Below are 8,852 nucleotides of genomic sequence, written 5' to 3'. Positions count from 1 at the left end.
GCTGAGAAAAATAATATTACTTTGCTGAAATATTAGTGAGCAGAATAAAAATCTTTCATTGCAATTTCATCTTTTTTCATTTGTTTATTCTCATAGAATTATATAGGACAATAATCACATCATTGTGATTACATTAAAATAGAATATTTTATGCTCTATTTAGCCTTGAAGAACGTTTGATTGAGTAGTTGCTCACATAAATCCAATATTTTCCTTCACAATAGGAAAGAACCATGACAATACCATAATCTTTAATTTGGAAGTAGTACTTTTTTATAGGAACAGGGATCAAAGGTGCATCAATAGACCATTCAATCCCTTGAGATTGCTCTGACAAATGAGATCATGGCTTATCACCTATCTGGATGCGAAATTCTCCCATTGTCATCTCCGTACCCCTTCATGTTATTACTAACTAGACATCTATCAGTTTCTGTCTTGAACTTCCATAAAGACTGAGCGCCCACTGCCCTCTGGGGTAGCGAATTCCAAAAATTCATGATTCTTGCGTTAAAATGTTTTCCTCATCTCAATCCTAAATGGTTCGACTTTTCTGCCAAGGCTCTGTCCCTTGGTTCTAGACAGTCACAGTCAGAGGAAACATTATTTCTGCATCTCTACTGACTATCCCTTAAAGAATTTTGTGAATTTATATGAGAACACCTTTCTTTGGTCATGTACTCAAACAGGCTTGCAATAAATACTACAATGCTACATGCCATCTGATCAGCTTGTTGCAATGACTTAGGTGCTCCAGCAACCATGGGCCCAGAGTTGGAGATTCAAAATTGACCCACAGTGAGAGAAATCACGCCTGACAGAAATTTGGCCAAACTAAATTAAACAGCAGCCAGCACCTATCAGTCAGCTACAGGGAACAGTGGAAACCAAGGTCAAAGTGGTTACAAAGGTTCGGGGGACCCAGTAAGAATTAGCCTGATGGGTGTGTATTGGAGAGTTATTGAGCAGAATTTCGGAAACCTTGACTTCCAACCAGTACCTGAGGACATTCACACCTCACTGGCATGGCAAAAGCATGACCTCATTGGATGCTTTGAACCCTGCTCATGACACTATTCGCCAAAGGTGATAGAACATTCTGGAACGTCCCGGGTGAGGGAAATAAAAATACACAACCTGAAAGCCACCATCTCAGCAAAGACCCACAGCAAGACCTGTGCCAGAATACTGTGTGGCAACCCAAGAAGACCCAGGAGAAGATCCTCCCTGACCCACGAGATTTACCATCATGGGACAGAGCCAGCCCTACGTCAGAGAGGAAGGAGATTCTAATGGCCCAGCTCAAAAGTGTGGAATGTTTTGGTAATATTCTTTCTCAAACAAACAGAACTATTTAGAGAGTAAATATTGTAGGAATTTTATACGAAATAAGGAATATATGTTCATGAGGTTGTAGACCTGCTCGCCAAGCTGGTATGTTTGGTGGCAGATGTTTCATCACCCTGCGAGGTAACATTGTCAGTGTGCCTCCGGTGAAGCGTTGGTGTTCTGTGGCGCTTGTTATTTATTTGCCTCGGTTTGCTGTGGCGAGTGACTAGTGTGTCTGGCCGTGTTGTGACTTCTTGTTGTGGTCTGTTGCAGAGGTAACTCGTCACCCTTGAGTACATCAGGGACATATCAGAAATGACCACAAGACTACTCAAACCCAGGTATCAGGGTGGCCCACAAACCAACAACCACCCCGACGGCCACTGACAAACATAAAGAATTCCATACCCACAACCAATAAAACTAATGTAAAATACAAAATACCATGCAAGGTCTGTGAAAAACATTACCTCGGTCAAACTGGAAGAAAACTGACAATAAGGATACACGAATACTAACTAGCCACCAAGAGACATGACCAATTCTCAATGGTCTCAATACACTTGAACAAAATGGACATGAATTCAACTCGGGCAACACGTTCAGAATAGCACAAGCCAAACAGAGGTATGCCAGGGAAATCCTGGAGGCCTGGCATTTCATCTGGAACTCCATCAACAAACACGTTGAACGGGGCCTGATGTACAAACCACTGAAAAACAGAACCGGAAGTAATATCAACTACCCCAGCAAACCGAGGCATATAAATAACAAGAGGGACAGAATACCAACGCTTCACCGGAGGCACACTGTCGATGTTACCGAGCAAAGTGACGAAACATCTGCAACCAAACACACCGGCTCGGGTGAGCAAGTCTACAACCTCATCCACATAGCTTGTTAATAAAATGGAATTGAATCACAAAACAAATTCTATCTCCCTCACTGATCGGAGTGTTTGGGTAAATTGTTTATAATACATAAACTGGTCAAAATATCCAAAGCATGGACATACTAATGAACAAGGACACCAAAGTCCCTTTGCACATCAATACTTTCCAATCTCTCTCAACTTTTAAGAAATATGCTGTACCTGTCCCTCCAATAATCGCACCTTTGGTGAAGGATTCCAGTAGGTTCCTTACCAGTGATGTCAGATGAATAGGCCTATAGTTCCCTGTTTTTCTCTCCTTCTTTTCTGAAACAATGGGATTACAGTTTTAATGATCTGTTCTGCAGGCAGGGTCGATGATTGATGATCACCAATTTATGCACTACCTCTGTCACCATCTCTTTTAGCATTCCAGGGTAAAGGTCATGGAGTCCTGCAGATTTGAAAACTTTCAGTCCCATTAATTTCTCCAACACTCCTTTTTTTTACAAACATTAATTTCTTTCCATTCCACATTGTCACTAGACCTTTGGATTTTATCTCAGGGAGATTTATTGCATTCTCCTCTGTTAAGGCAAGCACAAAAGGCAAAATTTCATTGTGAACAATGAACTTCTCCATAGACTTTAGTAAGGCTTTCGACATGGTCCCTTATGGTAGGCTCGTCCAGAATATTAAGACGCATGAGATCCATGTTGACTAAGCTGCATGGATTCAGAATTGGCTTGCCCACGGAAGGCAGATGGTGGTTGTGAAAGGGTGTTTCACGGGTTGTAGGACTGTGACTGGAGGTGTTCGGCAGGGATCTGTACTGGGATCTCATATATGTACATGACTTGTATGAAAATGTAGATGGGTGGATTAGTAAGTTTGCAGATGACAGAAAGATCGGTGGAGTTGAGGATAGTGCAGAAGGAAATCAAAGGATGCACCAGGATGCAGATCAGTTGCAGATATGGGCGAAGAAATGGCATATGGAGTTTAATCCCAGTAAGTGTGAGGTGCTGTACTTTGGGAAATCAAATGTTAAGGAAAAGTATACAATTAATGACAGGAACCTGAATAGCATTGAACTACAGAGGGATATTGGGGTTCAAGTCCATAGCTCCCTGAAACTGGCCAAGCAAGTAGATATTGTAGTAAAGAAGGTGTATGGAATGCTTTCCTTTATTGGTTGGCAAATTGAATATAACAGTCAGGATGTCATATTTTATAAGAGTTTGGTTAGGCCTCACTTAGAGTATGGTGTTCAGTTCTGGTCGCTACGTTACAGGAAGGATGTTAAGGTTTTGCAGAGGGTACAGAAAAGGTTTACCAGGATGCTGCCTCGATTAGCTGATATGAGCTGTAAGGAGAGGCTAGAAAACTTGGAACAGAAACAGAAGTTGTTGGAAAAGCTCAGCAGATCTGGCAGCATCCGTGAAGAAAAGATCAGAGTTAATATTTCGTGTCTAGTGAGCCTTCATCACAAAAACTCGAGTTGTTTGCTCTGGAAAGGCGGAGGCTGAGGGGAGACTTGATAGAGGTCTATAAATTTATGAGATGCACAGAATCTTTATCCCAGAGTTGAAATGTCTAAAATTAGGGGCCATGCCTTTAAGGTGTGAAGGGGAAGGTTCAAAGGAGATATAAGGGATGGTCTTTTAGACCATGGAGTGGTAGGAGTCTGGGATGCTCTGCCAGATGTGCTGGTGGAGGCAGACAAAATAGGGCTGTTTAGGAGAGTTTTAGATAAGCACATGAATATGCAAGGAATGCAGGGATATGCACCAAGGGCAGGCACAAGGGTTTTGTTTAATTCGGTGTCATGTTCAGTATAATATTGTGGGCTGAAGGACCCATTTGTGTGCTGTGCATTTCAATGTCCATCTTTATGTTCCCATTTATGTCTTCTGTATTGCCTTGTCATTTAGCAAAGACACAAAGGAAGGAAGCTTGTTCTGGTTGGGGATGGAAGGAAAAATGCAGTCGTGCTTCATAGAGAGAGTCATCAACTCAGCCTCTTGGTCCCTGTGATATGTGGAAAGATTTAAGTAACAGACAGCTGAATCAGGGCAACACTGGGAAGTCCCATGTCGAGGCAGCTGACTGGCCTGCTTGCTGGGGGACTCCATGTCACAGTGTTAGGTCAAAGCTGTTCAAATGAAATTTGAGTGTAGCTGCAACGGCCATGTCTAAGGAGCTGCTTTGTTTCCAATATTGCCCAGCTGGGCTCATTGGAACCATCCCCTGGGTCCCAACACTGACCGGTGGTCATCCGTGTGTCTGCTGCACCAAGAGCTGTTGAACAAATGAGTGAGGAAGACAAGTGACCACAAGGGCAGGACCAGCATCAGCCTGCAGTGGATGTGGTGGTATCCCATACCGTGAAGCTTCCTGCCGTAGGTGCTGTCATGATGCAGTGAAGATACAGGGGGGAGACAGTCACATATCTTCCATGAAATGCCATGCAGATGAGAGAAGGACACAGCTGCAACTCACTGTCTGGAGGTGGTTGTCAGAACACCATATTGTACTGTCCCGTGTTTTTGCAATGCAACACCATCTTCCATGGGGCCAGCCAAGACAATAGGCTGGCCCGTCCACATCAGCTTTCCATGTGGGTAATGTCTGGGCTGCACACTGGTCCTGTCCAGACAGAGGATGTCACTTGTTCTTCAGACTTATTCCGCTGAGGAACTGGCATCTCCACCATCACTTTGGGCTGGATCATGGGAATGCATTGCAATGATGAGGATGTTTTGCAGAGAAAACAACGCATGCAGAGTTAATGTTGTCGGGGTTTGGGTGGGTGACAGCAAGTGATGAAAGACATGGTTTAATGGATAGACCATGAGTGTTGGTGGGAGGTACCAGAGTACCAGAGTTAGAGTGAGTGTGAGGTATCGGCACATGTCCTTACAAAGTGGAGTAGGTAATTGAACTTCTTGCTGCAATGCTGGGCATTCCCCTGAACTATCAACACTTCACTGAAACTGATGGGCACTTTGGACCAGGCTGGCAGGTCTGTTGGCATTGTCTGTTCTGCTGGTCGTGTGGGAAGAACTTGCCTCACTATTTCATCTACCAGGACTTTCAGGCTACTGTCAGTGAAAGGTGAAGCTAACCTGCTTCTGTCTGCCCTTGTGGGCAAGGTATTCTATTTCATCTTTAGAGGATAGCAAGAATAGCAGATGCTGGAATCAGAGTCAATACAGTGTGGAGCTGGAAGAACACAGCAGGTCAGGCAGCATCAGGAGAACAGGAAAGTCGACATTTCGGGCCTGGTCCCTTCATCAGGACAGCCCACTGGGTTCTTGGAATAACTACCTCTTTCTCCGGTCTCACTCATGGAAGAATGTAAATGCTTTTGGCAAGCCTTGGCTTCAAGGTCTGGTAGCAAGATTAATTTTTTTAAATTTTCCCTTTTCTTAACTTTATTTCACTTTAACATTTACTTTTTCACATGATGTGGGTATCACAGGCTACAACAATATTTGTTGCCCATGCCCAATGCGTTTGAAAAGGTGGTAGTGAGCCAGATTCTCGAACCATTGTCTTCCATGTTGTGTAGGTCCTCCCAATGTGCCATTAGGCAGTTGCATGTTCCCTCCTTCAATTCAAGGTGTGAATGCAACCTCTGACCCTCATCAAATGAAAATAACACCAAAATAAATCCTGCTCCACATCTCTAAATCTTTCTGATTGAGAATGATGAGGATCAGATTAAAACGAACTTGCACACAGCAGCGGGAAAGCATTGAGAAGCCGAGCAGAAGAATAAACCACCGTTATCTACAGCACACTGATATATGGAGATATGCTTGTGATAAGACCAATTTCCATGTCCATTCAGTGATGTTTACGCAAATCACACAGGGGAAAAAAAAACAAGGAGTTTTAAATACAAGAACCTGAAACTCAATTTTAAGAGTACAGTCGTCTCTTCACATTCAGAAGAGGACATTCTGCATTTTAATTGATTGTGATACCATTAGCTCTGAGAAGCGTCAGCAATGCTTCTTTTCTCGAATAATTTGTTAACCGAACAGTTAAAACGAGGTAAAAGCAAAATGAAAAGATGCAATCACATGATTTTTAAAGCGCGTATATTGGAGTAGTTTTTGCACATTATGGGATAACTGTTTTTTTTTGCATTATTGCATTTTTTCTGCTGATATATGTGAATCATCAGAATAATGATGTATTCTTTACATTGACCTTTCAGACAAGACTATAAATACCAGGAAACAGAGTCACATTCAGTGAGCAGCTTTCCAACTGTGAGCTTAAAATGGGAAAGGTAAGCTTCATGCTTTCAGTTTACAGAATCAGTACAGCACTGAAAGAGATCATTTACACTAACTTTCTATACAATGCAGAAGTACCTCATCTTGTTATAGTATTGATCTATAACTTTGCTTCCCACAGATCATCTTTTACGAGGACAGGAACTTCCAGGGTCGGCACTGAGTGCAGCAGTGACTGTGCCGACCTGTCCCCTTACTTCAGCCGCTGTAACTCCATCCGTGTTGAGAGTGACTGGTGGGTGCTGTATGAGAAACCCAATTACATGGGATACCAGTATGTTCTGACCAGGGGAGACTATCCTGACTACCAGCGCTGGATGGGCTTCAATGACTGTGTCAGGTCATGTCGCTCCTATCCTCACGTGAGTTGATCTAATTGTGTATTTCTGATGGAAATTTTATTTTTCTTTGCAATATAGGTTCCACTCTGCTAATAATATTTGGATGCAAAATTTATGCTAATTTTTGTAAACACTAATTCAATCCCAACTGATGTCATCGAGCTCTGGACTACACAGATAGGAATATGTGAAGGCTTTGAAAGGCAGGGGAGAGATTCACTCGGGAGGTTCCACGGTTGACGGATTACAGTTACATGGGTAAACTGATAAAGCTCAGGAATTCCTCTTTAGTGCAGGAAAGACTGAATGGGATATGATGCAACTCTTTAAAGTTATGAAGGACGTACAAAGTAAATAAAGACAAACTATTTCCAACGCCTGAAGGGTCAATTCCAGAGGGATTTGGGGATTAAAATGCTACCTGGGGCGGAGAACCACTTTGATCTGGCTCTCGGAGAATACGATGTGCATAGAAGATACAGGGAATGTAGAACAGCAGCGAAGGGCGTGCGGTTGTGTTCAAAAACTAACTGGGGAAGCTTCTCTTCTGTAGTTTAAAGTATAAGTTGCCTAAGAAATAATATTTCGTCAATTTTGCTTCTCATGGTTTACATGTCATAGTGAGAATCTTAATGTGAATGTGATGTCATCCTTTCAGCTGATCACTGAATGTTTGATTTTTTTCAAAAGAAAAAGTGATTGGTGTCTGTGAAACGATTTAACCCCAAAACTGTCTGGGTGATTTTTTAGCTGGAGTTTCGGCTTCTCGCTCAGTCCCTGCGAATCGGCCAGCCTCACTCTCAATCCTCAACAATTTCGTGTTTTCAATTTGAGACTGAGGTTCCATTCAGATTCTAAATAAAAAACTAAAAGAACTGCGGATGCTGTAAATCAGGAACAAAAACAAAGTTGCTGGAAAAGCTCAGCAGGTCTGGCAGCATCTGTGGAGGAGAAAACAGAGTTAACGTTTCGGGTCCGGTGACCCTTCCTCATTACCCTTCTGAACTATTGACACTTCACTGAAAATGATGGGAACTTTGGACCAGACCGGCAAGTCTGTTGGCATTGTCTGCTCTGCTGGTCCTGTGGGAAGAAGCTGCTTTACCACATCATCTACCAGGACTTTCAGGCTCCTGTCAATGAAAGGTGAAGGTAATCTGCTGCTCTCTGCCCTCTTAAGGGAAATTCTTGAAGAACAGGAATGCTCGGACCAGGTCTTGATGTACAGCAGGTTACCTGGAGCACAACTGGGTTTACATCTGTTACCAAGAATCACAGGAGGACGTGAGAGTTCCAAGTACCTCTATGTCTGGCAAGAGCAAAGACAGGCTGCCAGAGAGAAGAGGTGCATAGGTAATAAGGTGACCTTTGAAGAATAGTGTGGGAAATCTCTCTGGGGCTCAGAGAGGGCAATCCGCCATGAATGTCACAAAAATTGACACATAGCCAATTTTTCAGTAAAATTCAGTCGCCTGCGTGAATAATAGGTAGGTGGATGCACAGTCTGCTTTCTATCTAATTGTTTGCTGGTGTGAAGCCAAATACTAATCTGTGGTTCCCAGTACTTGCGATGTGTCTACCATTCATGTTGGTATAACCTTTCAGTATCTGCATAACATACCTCTTCCTTTCTTGCCAATTGTATATTTTCTATGGGTATTGATTGATACTTATTTGTGGGCAAAGTATTCTACTTCATCTTTAGGAGATAGCAAGAACTGCAGATGCTGGAGTCAGAGTCAATAAAGTGTGGAGATGGAGAAACACAGCAGGTCAGGCAGCATCAGAGGAGCAGGAGAGTTGACATTTCAGCCCTGGTCGCTTCATCAGGACAGTCCTGATGAAGGGTCGAGGATAGGAACGTTGACTCTCCTGCTCCTCTAATGCTACATGATCTGCTGTGTTCCTCCAGCTCCAAGATATGACCCTATTTTATCTTTAAACTTACTCAAAAGTTTTGCAATTGTTCTTTGTTCAAATTAAAGGCTGATACTCTTTTTC

General features: G+C 42.8%; 1 pseudogene; it reads left to right on the top strand.

Annotated features, from left to right (window-relative positions):
• Positions 1 to 6,494: 6,494 nt before the first annotated feature.
• Positions 6,495 to 8,852, top strand: part of LOC125483572 — an 82,674-nt pseudogene continuing 80,316 nt past the window's right edge.

Source organism: Rhincodon typus, chromosome 7, assembly GCF_021869965.1.
Source record: "Rhincodon typus isolate 14 chromosome 7, sRhiTyp1.1, whole genome shotgun sequence".
Classification (NCBI taxonomy): Eukaryota; Metazoa; Chordata; class Chondrichthyes; order Orectolobiformes; family Rhincodontidae; genus Rhincodon; species Rhincodon typus.
The sequence above is the reverse complement of the archived record's forward strand: the minus strand, read 5'-3'. Positions and strand labels throughout refer to the sequence as shown.